The sequence below is a fragment of the Ictidomys tridecemlineatus genome, chromosome 13 (genome assembly GCF_052094955.1).
Source record: "Ictidomys tridecemlineatus isolate mIctTri1 chromosome 13, mIctTri1.hap1, whole genome shotgun sequence".
NCBI lineage: Eukaryota > Metazoa > Chordata > Mammalia > Rodentia > Sciuridae > Ictidomys > Ictidomys tridecemlineatus.
In genome coordinates, this window is record NC_135489.1 from 26,486,505 (window position 1) to 26,507,660 (window position 21,156).

General features: G+C 49.3%; 1 protein-coding gene across 1 annotated transcript in view; it reads right to left on the reverse strand.

The window, feature by feature from the left end:
* Ark2c (arkadia (RNF111) C-terminal like ring finger ubiquitin ligase 2C) overlaps positions 1–21,156 on the reverse strand; it is a 108,377-nt gene that overhangs the window by 20,371 nt on the left and 66,850 nt on the right. The gene's annotated exons all lie outside the window — the stretch shown is intronic.

The window sequence follows — 21,156 nt, forward strand, 5'->3', positions numbered from 1 at the left end:
AGTCAGAGGGTCAGAGAGGTGAGGTGACTTGCCCAACTCTAGGGGGTGGACGGACGCATGCTCCTGACTCCGCCTACACAGGAAAAGAACGGGGTCCCAAGGATCAACACCGGGGCAGCCTGGAGCTGGTGAAACTCAAGACCCTTAGAACACAGCAATCCCATCGCCTTTATACAAAATGATCATCTTTAATGCCACCAAGTAAAGGCTCTGCACGTTGTGCTGGAGGGGGGAAGAATGTGTATTTAAATAAATAGGTGAGCATCCTACTTATAAAAAACACACTTGTTAAAGGGTTTTCAAGATCCCTAGCTGCGGTTTGGCTTTCTGGAATTAGACTTTTCCCATGCAATCTCATTGGCTGAAGCTTTTTAAAATAGATGTCACATAGAAAAAAAATGTAGGGCAGCCTAGCCAAGCTCTGAACTTCACCAAAGCCTGGGCTAGCCAAGACCCAACCAAGAGGAAGTCCTAATTTCCACAGAGGAAGCAACCAGAAGCTGCTTTGCATGCAGTTTTAAAGAGGGAGGGGAACTCACAGAAAATAATTGCTTTATTTAAATAATTATCAATTTATTACAGCAATGTAATTTCCTTAAAGACAAACATACCCAAGTATAAGCTGGGCTCAAGTGACATTTAATTTATTAGACTCTGGTACTTTTCTAAAGAAAATTGCATTGGATGACAGGAAAGTCTTACAAATGCTCCATGAGCAGAAGTCTAGATCTGGGTATTGGAGGAGACCTTTAAATGAGGTAAAGATGTCGACCTGGTACTGAAAGTCAGCAGATTCAGTACATCCCTGCTGTTTCCCAAACCCCGCCAAGATAAGAGCCAAGAAATAAAGGAGAAGATAAACATACAAGGACAGATCCAGGAGGGGTGGCATCAAGCAAGCAAGAGATGTCAACAGATTTTTAAAAGATGGAAATCAGATGGAGGAATTAGCAGAACTGAGAAATCAGAAACCAAGCACCTACCAAAGAGGCAATCAACAAGAAGGGGACAAGGCTTGCCACATGAGGCTGGAGGGGTCAGGAATTGGAGGCAGTGACTACTTTGCAAGTCATGAAAGAGGGTCAAGCTAAGAAGAGGAAGACTAATGATAAGTCTATCTAAAGGGGCAGTTATGCATGGGGCTCATACCCTTTCCCATGCAGGGCAGTGACTTCCCCTCCCAGAAAGTCCCCAGTACAGCACCATGCAAAACAGGATTAAGTGAAAATCTATCCATGGAACTTTGAGACTCTCTACCTTCTTCTGCCCCTTGGTTCCAAAAACCCTGTCATGAGGTGTGTGGACCCACACATCCTGGACTGGACACTGGAGAATGCTTCTCTAAAGAAAACCAGTGGTCCCAGAATGCTCGACAGATAGTTCCAGTTGGAGGCACCTCAATAAAATGGCTGGATTTAAGCTGGGGTTGTGGCTCAGAAGTGGAGCACTCACTTCGCATGCTTGAGGCACTGGGTTCGATCCTCAGCACCACATAAAGGAAAATCAAGATATTGTATCCACCTATAACTAAAAAAATAAGTATTTAAAAAAAAAAAAAAAAACGACTGGGTTCCCAACTGGCCACTCTTTAATGAAGCCCATTAGTCAAAAAGTCCTTTGTCACACACAGGACTTCTGGAGAGCTTTTAGGAAGCTCTTTGACATGATCAGACAGCCCAAGGTGACCAGTCTCAGGAAGATTACAAAGTATAAGATAGGGATCATACCAATTTTAAAAAGAAGAAAAAGAACTCAGAGGAGCAGGAAAACAAATGCAAGAACTAGAAGGAAAATAAATTTCAAAACATTGTAATTAATATCCTCTGAGAAATAAGATGCTTGATCCAGGAAGGTCTTTTAAAGGGAGCAATGAGAACACAAGAAAGAGAGCTCCTAGAAATTATAAATACACGAGGTGAAATGTGAAGTTTAACAGCAGGGATGGAGATGAAGTCGGGGATATTTCCCAGGAAGCAGAATGAGAAAAGGTTGGGCAGAAGCCTCCCTGCACATTTCACTAGTAAGAGGGAAAGAACCTAAGAAACACTGAAGAGGAAATTATGAAAAGAATTTCAAAAACTACTTCCCAGAACTGAAGGTCTGTGTTTCTAGATAGGAAAGACCCTCTGTGTGCCCAGCAAAAGAGATGAGGACCAGAATCTCAGACTGAGGCACCACATTGTGAAATGTTCAAACAGAACAAAGAGACAATCTTCTAGCACCTTCCAGAGAGAAATCAGAGAGATCCCATGCAAAAGATCAGAAATCGGAATAGCATGGGATTTTTCAAACAATACTAAAAGCTTAAAAAGTACAGAGGAACTGCCTCCTGAGGGGGGGGGGGATGTTCTTCAATCTAGAATTCTCTGTTCAGCCAAACCATTAATCACAATGGGAATAGAATAAAGCCATTTAAAAAAAAAAAATTAACCTTCTTATTATCCTTTCTCAAAGATGAACTGAATCAAACCAAGAAATAAGAGCAATGAAATAGGGAGTTGTGTCCCAAAGGTGGGGTATTCCCAAGCTGTGCAGGGGCTCCTCATCAGGGTGAGTATCTCCAAATATTCAGAGGGGAGGGGAATGAAAACAATAAGATTGCGGGCTGGGGATGTGGCTCAAGCGGTAGCGCGCTTGCCTGGCATGCATGCAGCCCGGGTTCGATCCTCAGCACCACATACAAACAAAGATGTTGTGTCCACCAAAAACTAAAAAATAAATATTTAAAAAAAAAACAAACCAGGGCTGGGGATGTGGCTCAAGCGGTAGCGCGCTTGCCTGGCATGCATGCAGCCCGGGTTCGATCCTCAGCACCACATACAAACAAAGATGTTGTGTCCACCAAAAACTAAAAAATAAATATTTAAAAAAAAAACAAACCAGGGCTGGGGATGTGGCTCAAGCAGTAGCGCGCTCGCCTGGCATGCGTGCGGCCCGGGGTTCGATCCTCAGCACCACATACCAACAAGGATGTCGTGTCCGCCGAGAACTAAAAAATGAATATTAAAAATTCTCTCTCTCTCTCTCTCTCTCTCTCTCTCTCTCCTCTCTCACTTTCTCTTTAAAAAAAAAAACAATAAGATTGCTAATAAATATGGCTATGGCTACAATAAAATAATATTTGAAGGAATTTTACATATTGATTGAGAATTTGGTAAGAATGTGTAAAAATAACAAAGCAATGAGTAATGATTACTTCCAGGAAAAAAAAGTTGCACATGAAAGTGCAATTATTCTGCACCACTTGGCTCAGCAGTAAACAATATTTATATATTAACAAATAAAACTGCTAGAACAGAAAAGGACATTTGTTCCATAATACGAAGAACATAGACAGTGTCAGAAACTGAAAAAATCAACAAATTGCATCTAATCATTTATTTTGAAATTTATTTAGTAATTTATATATATCAGGAAGTAAATGCCTGAAGAAGGGTTGGAAGTGCTGAGCTGGAGGGAGTTTGACTGACAAACTCGCTCAGACAGAGTTTGACCAAGGTGAGGGCAAAGGCCAACAATAGTTGTTTTACTAAATATGTCTTATATCGATCTAGTAAAGTTTGGAAATGATGTGTATGTCATTTTTTTTTAAATATGTATTATTTTTTAGTTCTCGGCGGACACAACATCTTTGTTGGTATGTGGTGCTGAGGATCGAACCCGGGCCGCACGCATGCCAGGCGAGCACGCTACCACTTGAGCCACATCCCCAGCCCGATGTGTATGTCATTGATAGATGTAAAAAAAAAAAAAAAAGACCACCAGATGTGTGGCACACCACACCTATATAATGCCAGCAACTCAGGAGGCTGAGGCAGGATGATTGTGAATTTAAAATCAGCCTCAGCAACTTAGTGAGGCCCTAAGCAACTTAGCAGGAGAACTTGTCTCTAAATAAAATATAAAAAAGGGCTGGGGGGTGTGGCTCACATCCTGGATTCAATCCCTGGGTTAAAAAAAAAAAAAAAAAAAAAAAAACCTACTTATTTCCTAGAAGAAATGAAAAGAAAAACTTTCTGCTTGATTCCAAGTGTGCCAGAACTGTCTAGAACCTTAATTTCCATAAGTATTCCAAATAAGGACAGGACCCTTCTGCCTTTCAAATTGTGACTTTGATAAGTCCAGGCACTGGGTCCCCTGCCCCTCACTACACCACCCAGCCCTGCTAATAGATTTATAGCTTGAGCCATTTTGGTCAGTAAAATTTTTGAGTAGTCACCTTTCAAAAATAAAAAGAGAAAGGTGAGGTTAATTTTTGTTACTTAACTCAATATATCCAAAATATTACTTTAACATGTATTTGATATAAAAAAGTATTGAGATATCCTACGTTCTTTTTTTTCCCCATAAGCCTTTAAAGTCTGGTGTTATTTGTTCTTACAGCACATCTGTTGGGCCTAGCCACATTCCAATTGCCCAATAGCCACTAGTGGTTAGTAGCTTCCATATGAGACAGTGTGGCTCTAAAGGACAAAAGCCAATCCCATACGTGGAGCCAAGGACTTCAACCAAGTTTCTCAGCTGGCTTGCCCTCAGGTGGAGAGCCCCCAGTGCTCACTGGTGAGGTCCAGACCTGCCTAGCCTGGATTAAAGTTCCATCCTGCTGCAGACTCCACCAAGCCCTTCCCAGCCCCCTGTGTGGGTCAACTCAGAATTCCAGGCACTTGGGCACATTCCCACTGAGGACCTTTGCTGGCATCTCACCAGTGCCTTCCCCAAAACTTTAAAGGTCTTGCACCACCTCTGCGCTCTTCCCCAAATGCCTCCCTGCCCACCAGCCCCTAGAGTCACCCTCCTCCTCCCAGCTCTGTAGAAATCCCTGCCTCTCCCACCCATTGGGCACCTGGCAGTTGCAGCCTTGAGCTGTGCCTCACAGTGACTGCCTCCACCAGCTGAGCTCAGAGCCCTCACTCTTTCTGGATCCCCAATGCACCTGCTTGGTGCTGGTGCTCAGGAAATACCCGGGTGTATGCCTGACTATTGGAAGGAGTGAGGGAACAATAGTGTCTCAAAGGGACTGAGGTCCTGAAGCTGGATGAAGACAAATTTGAAATTGAATGGGAAAGAGAGGGGCATGTAGGCCCCAGGTGAGTCTGAGTTCTAACTGCGCATGGCAGGGATGGGACAAGTGGGGCAGTCAGCATCCCCACTCTGGGGTCCTGGTGGAGTTTCTCCTGCTGCTAGGAATGGCAGTGGCCTCTCGCTCTCCCACAACCCTCCTGCAGGGGGAGCCTCCTTTGCCCCAGGGAGCCTGCAGGTTGCTGTGGAGGCCCACAGAGCAGAGGACCGATGGCCCAGCTTGAGGAGGTTTCTGCCTCCTGCAGCCTGGGCCCTCCAGTTGACGCACTGGGAAGTGAGAGCAGATGCCCCTCAAAGTGGGCTGCAAAGGAAAAGTGCATAAATGTTGCTGTGTTCCATAATATTTCAGGCAATCTCTGCCTGCCAAGGTCCTTTGACTTCCTTTCTGGGACTCTGCACCCCTTGCCTGTCATCTCCACCCCCCACCTCATCTCCATCCCTCAGCCTCATCATCCTGCTCAGAAGCAAATTGAAGCCAGGAGACCCCACCACCACCACCACACACACACCATCTGAGCCTCTGGACCCGTGCTCAGCCCTATGTCACATAGACTGTGACTGTACTAGGTAACAGCTGCTCTGTTTGGTCTTGAAGACCCAGGGAATGAAGCTCGGGAATACACAGGTCTGTGACAAACCAATGACCAGTGAGATCTAAACAGCAGCGACATCCCCACATGCCTCCCCCATTAGTAGACAACCTGCAGTTCTTCCCATTAGAGTCGCTCTTTCAGGTTAAAAAAATAATCTCCAGATGTCCCTGATTACATGATGCATTTATCATATTTCCCCAAGGCCAAAATGCCACCAATTGAAAGATCCATCATGAGCTAAATAATGCCTTCAGGGAGTGGGGAGAAAGAAGGGTTTCCCAGAAACAAGAAAAGAAAAAATAATAAAATAAATAAAAGCCCAACATTAAATAAACACATCAATTGCAAGACACGAAATTAGTTTCAGAAGAAAAAAAAATGTGTCTTAGGATTCTGGAAATTGATGCCAATGATTAGTGCCTCCTGAGATATGGCTCGAGCTGTAGCTTCCGGCAGGGGGCTGGGCTTGAGCAAGGCAGGTGCAGACCTGAAGGGGGAAGGCCTGGGGCTGGCCCTGCACAGCTGTGACCAGGGAAGCCCACAGGTGTGCAGCTCACCTGAGGCCCACTGGTCCACCTGGGACACGAAACAGGTGCTCCACAAATGCCTGGGAACCAGTGGCTGCTTCATGCCTTGTAGGCAAGGAGCCTAAACAGGCTGACAGCTAGAAAGGGCGGCTCTGGGTTTTAACTGCGCATGGCAGGGATGGGTCAGGTGGGATGGGTTAGCATCGCACGACCCTGATGGGGAAGGGAAGGAGAAGGAAAGGCAGGGGACTCAGGGCTCAGGGCTGGGGGAAAGGTGGTAGAGACAACAGTGAGGAGGTGCTGAGTCTAGAATGTTCTTTGACTGCCTGGGACACCCATGACACCCATCTGCTAAGGGACAGACTTAGATCTGAATGCAGGTGTTGCCTGATGGCCATGTCGAGAAGGTACCTGCAGAGCCCCGGGAGCTAGGAGGCTTGACAAGCAGAGGTGACAGCGCAGGGGGCTATGGTCTGAAAACCCCAACTGCCATGTTGTCATGTTGTGTGTGTGTGTGGGGGACATTAGGAGATGATGAGCTCTCATGAAAGAGATTAGTTTTCTTATCAATGAGCCCAGAGAGCCAGCTAGCCCCTTCCACCCTGTGGGGAAAGAGCTGGAAGGTGCTATCTGTGAAGAAGGTGGACCTCACCAGACACCTTCCCTGCTGGGGCCTTGATCTTGGACTTCCAGACTTTGGACGTGTGAGTGATAAACATCTCTTGTTCAGTAGTTCTCTAGTCTGTGCCTTTTGTTATAGCAGCCTGAAAAGACTAGGACTGGCCTGCTTGTGAGTACACACACACACACACACACACACACACACACACACACACACACACCGGTATTCATCCTACTCTGTTTGAAAGTGACTCTTCATCCCCAAGACTCCATGACTGAGAGGCACCACTTTGATGCCCTCAGATGAAGACAGAGATGAAGACACGGCTGAAGGAGAGAACAAGTGGTATTAGAAGCACCACAAGCCCCTGATGCAGCCCTGCCTGCTGCCCACCCAGGCCTCCTGGAGACAATGGCCTTCTGCCTGCAGGTGTCTAAAGCACAGACAGAGTCCTAACACAGGCTGGCCACCCGACCAGGACCAGACCCACCCCCTCCTCCGGACACAGGAGACCCTGGGAGGGGAGGATGGAAACCAGACCCTCCAGGGCCTCCAGGGAAGCCAGAGGCTTCCTCCTCCCCAGGCTGGTTCTCAGGGTGTCCGGTTTCCTGATGTGCCTCAGCTCATTGACCCGGTGCCACTCCTTCTCAGCACTGGGGCAGAACAGGGCCATGGCAGAGTCGAGGGAGGGGAAGGGACACTCGGGTTGTGTGGGAGCATAGGTCAGGGGTCTGGCCGCTGGGATGGCAGGGCTGAGCCTCATCTCTGGGACTCAGCGTTTAACCCTTTTTGAAAAAGCCAAGGAAACCATTTTTGCAAAGCAGCTGTCTGCCCACAAGAGGCCATGAGGAAGCTGTCGCCACAGAGAAGCTGTCCAAGCAAGAGAGGTGTCCGTGTCAAGGCTCCGTCTGAGAGGCCGGGGCACCTCCCCTCGCAGTCACAAGAGACCTCTCCGGGCCTTAGTTTTGCCAGCTTGTGGCCTGGGGCGATGCCTGGTTGGGTCCACCTGCTGGAGCCTCGCAGCCAGCAGGGCCCTCATGCTCTCCTCCTGTTCATGGAAGCCAAGCAGAAGCACAGGAAGACACCCTGTCCCACCCTGTCCCACCCCACTGTCCCACAGCTGGACTGAGATGACTGTGAGAAGTGGGCAGGGATGCTGTCAGCATGGCTGTCCCAGATTGCCACACAGCACTGTCGCTGTTTCTGAGCATTCCATTTCCCACCCGAGCTTCGCCCCTGCTCCCCCACTTCCCTGCATGTTCTTCCCTCTCATCTGTCCCAGAACCCCAGACTCCTTGCCTGCCTCTGGGCCCTTGATGGCAATTCTCTGCCCCAGTACCGCCACCATTCCTCACAGACTGTCACATCCCGCTCACCCTCCACTCCCCAGGGTGATGGCAAGGCCCCTCAGAACCCTCAAGCTCTTCCCAAATGACAAAGCTCCCCTTGTGGCATTTAGCTTATGATACTTGGCATCTTGGCTGTGTGCAAATTTTATCTCCAGTAATAAGCTGGGAAGTGAGTGGTTTCAGAGTAAATACCATGAGGCAAATGTCCTTTGTTCTTAGAAGGAGCTTGGGGATAAGAGAGTGGCGGGAGGTGGAGGGGGCCGCAATCGTAAAAGGGAGGAGGGGGGAGGTCCATTATCTTAGAGAATTTGAGGACTGAATTACCAGCTGAGAGGAAATGTGATTCTTCATGACATCATCAGATACGCCAGGCAAATGTGACTCAGATCATGGGACCGTCATCCTACAGATGGAGACCTCGAGGCTTGGAAATGAGAGCTGTTTTGTCGCAGGGCTTTCCTGTAGTCCAGGCCTCCTGAGTCCCAGTACAATGTGACCCTGTGTCTTTCTTGTCACAGCCCCTCCTCCTGGATATGATTCTTCAATATTCATACATGTCTACACAAGGTCATCCCAGAAAGGAATCCACATGCCCAAGTGACCTCGGAATGGGAATGACATGTGGTAGCCCTGGTGGTCCCGTGTCCCCTCCCCTTCTGCCTTCTCTCTAGGAAGCTCCCTGGGAATTAGCCCACTCCCGCCCACGGGAGTAACCTGGAAGTGGCAAAGCCCCAGCCGCTGGCTTCCATGGGGAACAGTCTGGAATCTCTCTGTGAAGGGCTGAGCAGTGGCCATGGTGGTGAGGTTGCTTAGACACGGGCCAGCCCATCTTGGCCAAAATTCTCAGGTCCCCTCTGTAGCCTAAGAGGAAGGACAAGACCAAGAACAGGCAGGGGTGGGGGTGATGGGGGGAGGCTCTAGCAAGACAAATCCTACAGCACCTCTAACTGACCCAAATCCCTTGCCCAGGGTCTAACTGATCAAAAGGATGGTGGAAACTTCTGGGACACTGAAACCAATTCAGGTCACCTGGTGCTAAGAGGGACATTGATGAACCGAACTCTGATGATGAAGAGTGTTCTGAGGGGATTCAAGTGGTCTGGCATGGGCAACAGTTGGAGATTTGGGTGCAAGCAGAGGAGGGGGCACTCAGCCAGGTCACAGCTGCAATCAAAGGTGTAAGATTAATATTTTCTTTTCTATCAAATTTAAACCTGTAATGCAACACACAAACATGTTTACTGTAACTTAAACTTCACAATGTATAATGGAGCCATTTTTAAGTTAGGAAACCAAGTGGTCAGAATGTAGCTATTTGTAAATTCCCTAGCAGGTATCCTATCACAACGATAGCCTTTTCCCCATGCCCTCTGTAATTTTAAATTACTAATCACATAGATTGTAACCATGAACTTCTCCTATCAGAGTAAGGGGCTCTGATAGGGTTAAAAGCAGGCAAACTGCCCTCCCAGGGGTGCTTGCTTGCACGCTTCTTTTGGGGGGCACACCCTTCTGCAGAAGTACAGTTTTGCCTTGCTGACCCACTTCCAAGCACATGTTTGATTTCCTGCTGCACCTTGGTCATTCTAACAAAGGGACAAAGCTCTTTCTAATAGGTGGATTTGAGTCCATAAAAGGAAGACATTTTTCAGAAGGTGTCTGTCCTCCAGAGTTCCTCATCCTTGCAAATGCCCACACAGAGGCCAACTAACTGTCCCACAGAGAAGCATGAACACAAGCAGGTTAAAGGCCCTTCTGGACCCTCCATGAGACAAAGCAAACTCCCTGAAACATCTGCTCTCCTTCTCTTCCCTTCATACAGGGTAGACTGATCATAGTTGAAGTTGCCAACTAGTCAGCATCCATCTGTGATGTCTGGGAGAAGGGAGGGAAGAGCTGGTGGCCAGGAAAGCAAGCCTGGGGTCCTTGGGGACCTGGCACCTGAGCCAGGGTGCAAGGAGGAGATGCAAGCCAGAGGCTGGTGTCCTAAGACAGGCTTCGCATTCTCGGCCACCGACCCACTGAGGAGTCTTCTCTTCCCTTCCCTTCGCAGGAAGCAGTTCAGAATTCTGTTTCTTAATCTCCAGAGCCCACACTGATTTCTGCAGCCTGGGAGACATTCAAACTGTGGCACTAGGGAATACATCCTTTGTGATTCATTCAGATGCAGAATGTTTGGGAATGTGCCACAGGGAAGAGGGGGAAGGGCAGATTGCAAGGAATCTGAATGGCAGGACTAGGAATCTGGGGTACATTTCATAAACTAACACTTGGTTATAAATCAGTCAAATCAGAAATGAAAATGAAAGTGGGCAGCTGCCCAGAATCCAAATGCCTAGGTCATTCTTCTTGATTTCCTGGCCTCTTCCAGTTAACTCAGTTTAACCTCTTCTGTTCTGGTCTGATCAGCCCTAGAGGCCTATTTCCTGTCTCATCCCCTCAGGCTGCCAGATGTCTGCTTTTCTTACTGTTCAAATGTGTTCCCTGTCCAATGGAGGACACCTGGGCCTAGATAGGAAGTGATAGCCCAAAGGGGTCCTTAACACTCCACAGCAACTGGGAGATGCTTCCCCAGGGCCAGTCTTTGATCTCTGATGAAAAGCTCAGCTTTTTCCAAGGAACCCAATTCTGGTTTTGAAAACACTAAAGGGAGGATATTTTGCATCCTTAAGAAGCCTACTTATCCATGGTTTTGAGACAATTAAATAGCAAACTCCTAGCCAGAAGCAAGGCCTGGTATATGGGTCAGTGGCCCCAAGGCCCAGGAGTAAGGGGAGGAAGCGAAGGAGGAGTAATTGTTCAGAGACAGAGTGCAACCAGAAGAGAAGCTCTGTGGGTAATGGAACAAGTCTTCAGGGCTGCCCATCTTAGAAGATGCCTTTCTCCATCTAAGCCAACAAGGCCTCTGCAAAACTTCTTACCGCAGATGTCACAGGGCATTTTGTGGACAGCATCTACAGTCAGAAGATGGTGCACTCTGTGAGGGCAGGACTTTGGATGTTGATACTGGTTACCAGATGTTGATATGGATGTAGGACTTACTGAATGAATGGATGGATGTCCATGAATGCCTGAACACACCACCAGAAGCAGTGTCTTGCTAAAATGTTTGGTAGGATGCAGGCGGCTGCCTCCCTGTCCTGGAGGCCCTCATGGATTTGCCCAGCTGGAGAGGAGCAAAGGCAGTTCAAGCAGTCTTGAAAAACTGCAGATAGAAAGATTGAGAACTCTGTGCTGAGTACAGGGAGGGGCCTGTTGCAAATCCAGTGTGGAGTGCATGAGCCATCAGTGTGGATCACACAAAACTAACCCGAGACACAATTTCAGACCCAGAACAGCAGCCCTCCTGCCACTCATGGCCAAGAGCAGAAGGCCTGCCCTGGGCCACACTGGGCAGCTTTGTAAACCATGTGCCCACTCTCTTAGATCAAGAATTCAGATATTCCTCTATCATTGCATTCTTGATAGAAACCCAAATAAATTTTTAAAACCCTCAAGCCTCAACAATTTTCAGGAAGTCCTGGGTGGCTCCTGGGCCCACCTCACAAGATCATTGCCTGGTGTCCAGAATGGCGGAAAAAGTTCACATTCCAGTTTCCACTGGGCCCTTCCCGTGGAAGCTACAGGGTACACGTTACAGGCACACTGGCCCAGTGCTGGGGACACTATGGAGAGAACAGGAGGTTACCTCTTTCCTGGACCTCCACTGCTCCCAGGAGAATTCTGATGACATGCTCCCTGCACTCCTCTGCTCTGGCCCTGGGACTCCGCACTCATAAGTGCAGTGATGCAGAAGAGTGGAGGAGGGGAATTGGGACTGTGGCTTTTCTCAGGAGCAGATACATTTTAAGGAGATGGGTGTTAGGAAGTTCTAATGGCAGGATCTCACACTGTAGCCTGCACTGAGCAGCTTGGAAGCGCTTGACCTCTCCGTGCCCCTGAAGCCAGACCACATCAGCAGCTGGGTCTCTGCTTGCTTTCAGAGGGAGCTGGATTCACAGGCAGGACAGCTCCTGGGCACCTACCCCGTCCAGCCCGTGTGTGTGTGTGTGTGTGTGTGTGTGGTGTGTGTGTGTGTGTGTGTGTGTGTGTGTGTGTGTGTATACAGAGAAGGATGTGAGGGAGGATGTGGGTGGAGAGAGAGAAGGTTGTAAAAGAGAACAGGTAGAAGATAGAAAAGAAAGAGGAGAGAGGCAGAGGATGCCTAGGAGAAGCAGGGCCCATCTCAGATCACCTCAAAAGACCCCATCAATCCCTTGGCTGCCCTGGTGTGGCCTGTGATTGTCCCTGTCCAGGCAGGCATGATCCCTTGGTGCCCTTTCTCCCTCTGCTCATCACTTGGAATCCTATGTAGTTATTCCAGGCCAGCGTCCCCTCCACCAGGTCACGCCAACAGGACCAAGAGGCCTCTCAGGCCAATACTGTGCCCACTCCTGTGAAGGAGAGCCCTGGGCGAGCCCTCAGGGGAGCGAATGGGTCACATGGCCCCCTGTCTCTGCATTTCCACTTTCTGATCTGCAAAATGAGCAAGTGGCATCTCACTCTCCCAGGTGGCAGGGTGAATAGAATGAAGCGTCACCTGTGAAAGTGACTCCCATAGTGAGACCCATCTCTCTTCCACTAGGCTGCCCAGGTTGGCTCCAGACAAGCCGCTCAGGGCCTTCCCGAACTGGAGACACTCCAGAGTGCTGAGAGCACCTGTTCCTCCTCAGTCCTTGCTCTTCCTCTTCCAAGCCCCAGCATGATTTGGTGTGAAACAGCAGGCAGCGGAGAGGAGCCAGGCCACCCGTCATCAGGCCACCCAAAGGAACCTGCCAACAGAAGCACCTGGCTGGCACCCTACTTCTAGGACCAACTCCGCAACATTGGGGAGGAGGATACAGTAACAGCATTCCCACCAGAGCCAACCCCCTGCAGGAGAGAGTCGTGCTCCTCTCCCTTCTTCACAGCACACATGTGCAGAAGAGGGTGACAGATCAAATCCCTGCTGTCGGAGAGGATGAGCTTGCAAGACTTTCTGTCTGTTCAGAGAGAACGGAAAACATGGAGAAGCCGAAGAAAGTGGCAAGGCTCTGCGAGATAAACCACACCTAACCCCACCCCGGTTCTGCCCCAGCAGTCTGAGGAGCACAGCCAGACGCCTGCTCTTTCTGGGTCCCACACTCTCCTGCCACGTCATTGCATTTGATTCAGAACCTGACTATTCATTCACCAAAGATTGATGGTTTGCCTACTATGTGCCAGCTATTGTCCCAGGGGCATGGAGGTAGCCTTGAATAAAAGAGTCAAAACCCCTGGCCCCTGTGGAGCTGTGGTGGTCCAGTTCTGCATTGCACAGGGTGCAAAATGAGCAAGTGTGAAATGTAGCGGATCCAAACTGATGAGCATCAGACTTCAAAGACTTAGTACAAAATATGTTAAATCAAAAACTTAAAATTAATTGCATGTTGAAATTAAAATATTTGTAATAATGGATATTGTAAAATAAATTTCACCTGCTTCTTTTTGCTTTTTAAAATGTAGGCTGCTAGAAAATTTTTAATCACATATGTCTTACATAGTACTTCTATTGGATTATATAGCAATAAGTAGATATATAAGAACACATGTCATTTATTGATGATGGTGAGAGAAAATGGAAGTGGAGAAGGATGAGGTGGGGAAGTGATTCCATTTTAAATAAGATGGCCAGGAGAACCTTCACTGAGAAGGTGACTTTTGCATAAAAAGCTAAAGGAGATAGCTTTATGAACTGCAAATGTACAGGCCCTGTGGTGAGAGCAAGCCTGGCATTTTGAGAAACCCTAATGGGTTTGTGTAATAGAAGGTTAGTGAGATGGATCTTGGTGAGGGGGGGACAGATCATGCAAGATCTTGCTGGTCATCATAGGTGTTGATGAGTAAGAAAAGGAGCAGAAAACCAATAGGTTTGACTCTCTTTTGTTGTTGTGTTTAGAATAGGCTGCAGAGGACAAAGGAAAGAAAGTACAACCAGGAAAGGGAGGATGGTTTCTTAGGGCATTAAGGCTGAGGGAAGGGAAAAGAATGGTTACATGCAAAATATATTTCATTTCAAGGATCACGGTGACCAAATTTGCTCCTGGTTTGGATATGGAACATGAGAGAGGACAAGATCTCGATCTTTTATCCTGAGCAACTACAAGAAGGGTATAGTTGATAGTTTGCAAAATTGAGCACCCCCAAAGCGCTCATCTACCGCAGCTCCTCCCACCAAGAGGCGGAGTCTAGGTCCCCACCTCTGGAATCTGGGTTTGGTCATGTGACTGACTTTGGCCAATAAAATGTAACAGAAGTGACATCATGCATGCCAGTTCTGAGCCTAGGCCTCTAGTGACCCCACTGTTCCCATTCTCTTCCCCCAGTCCCCATTCTCTCTCCCAGTCCCCTGCCGCCATAAGCACAAGCCCGGGCTAACCTGCTGGAGGATGAGAGGCCTGAGAAGCAGAGAGGGACTGTCTCAGCTACCCAAGCAGCTGACCACAGAAATACAGTGAACCTAGATGAGACCAAAAGGGCATCCCAGCTAAACCTAACCCAACTGACCACCCACAGAACTGTGAGCTGGGGTAAATGGTGGTGGTTTCGGGGCCACGTTTTGGAGTAGTAGTTGTATAGAAAAATCTAGCTGTTACAGATGGCACTGCTTGCTGTTCAGTGCGGTAGGGACTCAATTTTGAGTTATGCTCTGATTGATTTGCATGTGAGTGTAAATGCTTAGAGAAAGAACCTCTTTTCTCTCCCAGTGACACCCAGTGCACCCTCAGGATGTGGCTGGATAGAATCTGGGTGCTCTGTAACCACTAGATGGACAGATAGTGGGTGGATGGATAGATTAAGTGGATGGTTTATTAATTGCCACCCAATTCACCAGCCAGGTCCCTGTGTCGCCCTCTCCTGACAAAGCCAGAAGAGCTTTAATTGCCCCCTCCCCCCACCCACTGTCCCTTAAGAGTTGGCAGGTGCATAAACCTTGACTTCCTAGATCTTTCACCAGCGATAGCAACAGAGAATGGAAACACAGAGACCTGCATATTTCCTTGAAAACGTGAAGCCGTGATTTTTAGCTTGGATTTTGACCTCCCACACCCAGCCTTTTCCCAGATGTGCTGGCAGACAGACAAATCAATTGTTTTGAGTTGTTCTTCCTCTCCACCCCCATGACATGTTAATGAGCAGTGAAGACTGCCAGCCGCAGAGTCAGCAAGGCTGAGGACCGGCCCCAGCGCGGGCAGCCAGCTGGTGCAGCGCTGGCTGTCCTAACCCTGCCATCCCGAGCTGGCTTCCGTTTCCCCTGTTTCCGGCTTCCCTGCCCAGCTGTCCCCTGATCCTGGTGCGCTGGCTTCCTTGTGAGCTCTGCTTTGGGCCCTCTGTCATGGCCCCAGTAATGGCAGTGGATCACTTCACCTTTCCCCAAGCTCTGCCCCAAAACCACTCTGTGCAGTGAATTGTGAAGAATATCTGCAAGTTAGAGATGGAGAAACTGAGGCCCAGAAGGTTAGAAAGACCTGCCCAATACCACATGGTCCAGGTTGGGGATTCGAAGCCTGTGTTTCTGGTTCTTGGCCTTCCTGTTGGCAGTGCCTACAGGATCCTGGTTTGCCAGTCCCTTCACTGTCAGTATCATCAAAACATGTTCTCAATAAAGGGACAAGTACGTTGGGAAGGGGCCCCGAGCCAGTCACCAGTGAGGCCATGGTCTGGGGTCTCACATGGCCCTCGTTTCAAGGGTGTCTGTCAATCTCCGGTCAAGGTCATTGGGCACTGGGAGAGATCTCCCCTAGGCCCTGGTGGCTGCTACCCACAGGGCAGATTTGGTTTCTGCTCCCTCACCTGCCCTATTTTCTGGGCTTTGTCTCCAGATATCACTTAAAGCTAGTGAGATGCCCATGAGTTGAGAATAAAGGACTTGGGGTGTAGATGAAGCCTGATCTCACACGTCCTCCTGAGCTTAGGTATGGATCCACGCTTCCAATGTGCGGTGCTACGAAGATGCCTCCTGAACCTGTCATGGCCTCTTATTCAGCATTTCCCAGTGACAGTCCTATGGGGGCCTAGGGAGACTCTGAAGACCAGGATTCCACTTGCTATGTTTGCCCTGCTGGGGTCTGAGAGCTGGATGTGTGTGTGTGCACGTGTGTGAGTTGTGTGAGTGTGCTTTGTGTGCACATTTGTATATGCATATTGTGTAGTATATGTACATGCATGTGTGTTAGTGTAGAGCGTGTGTGTAGGTGTGAATGTATACATTTGCCTGTGTGTGTGTGTGTGTGTGTGTGTGTGTGTGTGAACATCAAGGGCAGCTGTGGTCTTGAGTATCCACCTGCCCCATGGCCTGCTGGGATTAGTCAGGCCTTCCTGTTGGCAGTGCCCACAGGACCCTGGTTTGCCAGGCCAATTATTATTTTTCTATTAAATAACTGTTGTCTGCCAACATAATAGAGCAGGAGGAAAGGATTTTTCCTGAAAGACACCATGGAATGTATCTGCTTGGAAAGTCAGGCAAGTGACATTTTCAAGTCCAGCCTTACATACTGTGTGACCTTAGGCAAATATATCTTAGCCTCTCTGAACCTCAGCTTCCAGATGTGCAAAGTACACATAAGAATGTTGCCTCCCGGACTGACATGGATTGGATGAGATGTGGTGGGGAGACAGTAAAGTGCTTTGACTATGATAGAGACTCACACCAATGAGGCCTGGTGTCACAGATACTGCCACAAACAAACACAGGAGCCAGAGAATGCTGTACTAGCTTGGATTAAGTTGTGGCTTAGGTCACAGTGTGTATACAGCAAAATTAATATGCAGATGATTCTAGAAGAATCCATGAGGCATGACCACAGAGCTTCCTCATGAGGAGAGAAGCTGGGCATCTGGGCTGCCTATCCTGTCTCTCATCTGTCCATCCATCATCCACCTGCCCTTCTGTCATCTCCTATCTGTCCATCCCTATCTATCATCATCTATTTATAAATCCTTTTGTGCTATATGAATTTTGTATCACATGTGTCTAGGATGTTTTTAAAATGCACCAAGTATTTTTAAAGTAAAATAATTTTCAAAGAGAAAGCTCAGCAGAATGGGGAACGTGGTCTCTTCCACCACCCCCACCAGCCCTGGGTGCCCAGGGCTCCCACAGCCCCCCCCCCACGCCTCTCCTGAACTGCATGCAGCTCTCCTCCCCCAGGTAAGAGAAAAGTGAACTGAGACTAAAGGAAAGCACGCCACACTGTCACATGTCCCAGGTCACAGGGCCAACAATACAGAGTAAGTGGCTCTAGGATCTGCAGTAAAGGTCTCAGGACAGCAGTGCCAGGGAGTGTCCGACCCCACTAGGAACTGATGGGAAACTGAAGGAGGGACACCACCACACATGAGTGTGGGCTCAGCATATGTGACAGTGCAGAGAAGGCTGGGGAGGGTCTTTCCAGGGCCCCAAGGAGGTCTCCACATGGTTCAGGTAGGGCTGGGCTTATGTGACACTCTATAAAACTTGAGACTTAGTCCCCTTGCCATGGGTCAGGGCAGCCTGGCTCACTGTAATTCCCCTTGAGAGAAAGAAGAGGTCCTGGAAGGGTCCCCATCTTGCAATGTTTGAACCAAATAATTCTGAAAACTGAGTTCAAGTTCTGTCACCCAAAGTAACAAACTTGGACAGAGTCCGGTCTGCTCATTGAGCAGGAGCTTGGAACACCTGCCACTTCTGAGATGGGCTGAGTCATGTGAGGTCAAATCACCCCTCATTCTCTACGTCCAAAAGCCTCAGACCTCTGGAGGGTCTTGCTCAGGGAGTGGGGGACCTGCCAGTGAGCTTGGCCAAGGGCTCCCTGTGGGACCTCTGTGTCCTCTGTAACAGAATGCAGTGGCACCTAGCTGCAGGTGCACTGTCTGGATCATGGAATGCTGTCACTCTACGATGGCTCGGAGTGGCACCTCCACATTCTTGACAGCTCCTGCGTGAGGTGGTCAGTCTTTCTCCAAGAGTGGGAAGAGGTAGGCAAGTCAGGACCACTCAGAATGGCACTTCCTATCTGCCCTGCATCCCCTGGGAGGGAGCGTCTCTGAGCTAGCTACTGGGGTGGGAGCTGGGGGAGAGGAAGAACTAATGAGGAGATGCAGACAAACGGAGCAGGGAGCAGCTCGTCAGCAGCCTGACAGAACGTCAGCCTCTCTGGAGCCCTCTGTACCTCCCTGGGCAGCCGTGCAAGATGGGTCTCAGCTCCCAGCAGGAAGTGTGACAGGAAGGTGGCTGCTCTCTGCTCTGTCTTCAGAGCTTGACAGGCAGCTGTGAGCTGCTACCAAGAGTCAAAGACAGCAGCAGGCAGGCAGGGACACATTTGCCTGCAGGCTTAGGGGTGAGCCTCTGGGGCTGTCAGGCGACCAAGAGACCAGGGCTGTGGGCTCGCCTGCAGCCAGTCGGGCAGCAAGCCCAAATCAGAATATGTCGCCTGACCCTGTGGCCCGGGGAGTCCACCCTTCCCCAAACCAGGGCATGTGGTCTTGACAGGGTTCATGGGCAGCTGCCCAATTTGAGATCTGACTTTGAAAGATGGAGATGGGAGAACTTCCTCTTGGGCGGCGGGGGCTGTGTTTGATTCCCAGGACTCAGAGATGAGCCGGCCTCTCCCGCTGAGCCGAGCTCTGCACTTGGAGAGAGAGGGCGTTTAAAAATAGCCCCGCTTGACTTGAATACCTCTGCTCCCTGCCTGCTGCAAGTCAGATCCAATTACTCTGCTGACAAGAGGCTTTTAGCCCGGGGAGCCTGGATCATGGATGCCACACCAGGGAGCCCAGCCCCCAGTGCCCCAACCCCTCCTTTCCCTGCTAGGCTTCCAAGGGTCCAGAAGAAAGGGATCAAGGGGATGTAAAGATCTCCTGCCCATGGCCCAGCTCCGGGCTGTAATTCCAGCAGGTCCAATGCCTTGACCCAATCTGATTTCCTTCATCTATCCCCTTGTGTTGGCATTAGGCAAGCAGTTCCAAGTAATGACCCAGGCCTGAGATGCCACCACAAGAGCCTCACTCCTTTACAATGTGAAGCCCTTCTCAAGGTCCCCACTAAGGTCAAGTGCCCCTCCTCTGGATGGGTTCCTGATCATAGAAAGGAACACGAAGCTAGCACAATAGAATGTCATCTCCGTGAGGTAGGACCTCAGCTGTCCAGCTGCCTGCTAGCACTTAGTAGGAGTTTACCAAATGTGTACTGAAAGGACACTACCCGTGGTAAAGAGGATGTGGCAGGAAAATACAAAGGGCTTCATGCAACAACCCCCCCTCGACTGTAAGGGTTAAAGACTGGCTGAGGGGCTGAGGATGTGGCTCAAGCCATATTGCGCTTGCCTGGCATGCGTGCGGCCCGGGTTCGATCCTCAGCACCACATACAAACAAAGATGTTAAGTTTGCCGAAAACTGAAAAATAAATATTAAAATTCTCTTTAAAATTCTCTCTCTCTCTCTCTCTCTCTCTCTCTCTCTCTCTAAAAAAAAAAAAAAAAAGACAGGCTGACTTGGAAGCACTTATCCTAGCCACCATGGTGACGTGCCATGTCTCATCAACAGAGGCCCAGTACAAGGCCCCTAGGAAATCTGAATCTTTCCTTTCTGCAGCCAACGCCTCTGGACAGTAGCTATCATTCAGCAAACTCACCCAACCAAAGCCACTTGCTGGTGACCCTGTGAAGCCTGCAAATGGCTAGAGCTGAAGCTCCCTCCTCCCAGGGCTCACCCCGCTTCTCCATGGATCTGTCCTCTCCTTTCTACCTGGGATCCCTCCCTTCATTAAACCCTCAACATTATCAAATGCTCAGAGAACAGGAACTGTGAGAACTGTCATGGGGTTCCAGAGCCATCAGGCATGGATAACCCGCCCTGTTGTGACACTTACCACTTTCTGCTCTATGCTTTGTCACAAGAAGCCTTGTCTCAGCAGTACCCTGGGGTGGAGGCAGGGTCTTCGTCACCTGCCATCCACCCAGAGCCAGTGTCTGGCACATGCTAGTGCCCAGGAGACGTTAGATTCATGAAGGGGTGGGCTTCAAGTGCTACACCAGCAGGGCAGGGAGCCTGGGGTTACTTGTTGGCCACTTTCATGAGCCTGGGAAACTTGGGGACTGATGCACCACCATGTCAATGACAAGAGCAGGAGAGACAAGGTGCTCCCCCATTTGCGGGTCTCTTTACACTTTCTTGTAACAAATGTCCACTTGTTTGCTGGTCATCGTAGTTTATGCTCCACTTTCTCTACATCCAGGAATGATCATTAGTGACAGATTTGAGTGTTTGAGGGCATGGCTTCAGGTCACAACCAAGATCTAGGCCCTGCCAGTGCCTTCCTGGGTGAAATTACCACCAGGTCTCAGGAGCCTCATGTCAGGTCAAAGCAGGGATCCTTTAGCTGAAATCCCTGGAAGAACCCTGCATGGCCAGTCTGCTCCTCAGTCTCACTGTTGAGGGGTCCTGTCCTTTACCATAACACACATAGATGGATGGCCTCCTCCGCCATCTCCTCCTCCTCCCCTGCCTGTGGGAGGCCATGTGTGTGTGCACAGAAGCTGGATGACAGTTGCAGGCACTAGTAAGACACTGATCACCTGGACCTGGATCTCTCTCTCCCTCCCTTCATCTCTCCCTGGAGGCAGCTGGAGAGCAGAATCGCAAGATTAGAGGCATAACAGAAGTCTGGAACAAGCAGAGGAGCAGGCAGCCAGGTCAGGCTAAGTTTTTGTAACCAGAAATAGGGGCCAAAGCAGGGCCCTAAAGTCGTGTAACTTCAGAGGTAAGATGCACTAGAGCCGCTCGTCTCCACCCACCACTCCTCACCACAAAGGAGAGCAGTGGGGCCCGCAGCTTCACGGGAGGATCATAACTTGGTGTAAGTTCTACAGAGGGTGATTGGGCAATGGCACAGAAATCACCCAAGCACAGCCCTTGCTGACCAGTGACTTCACCGTGTATCCTAAAAACA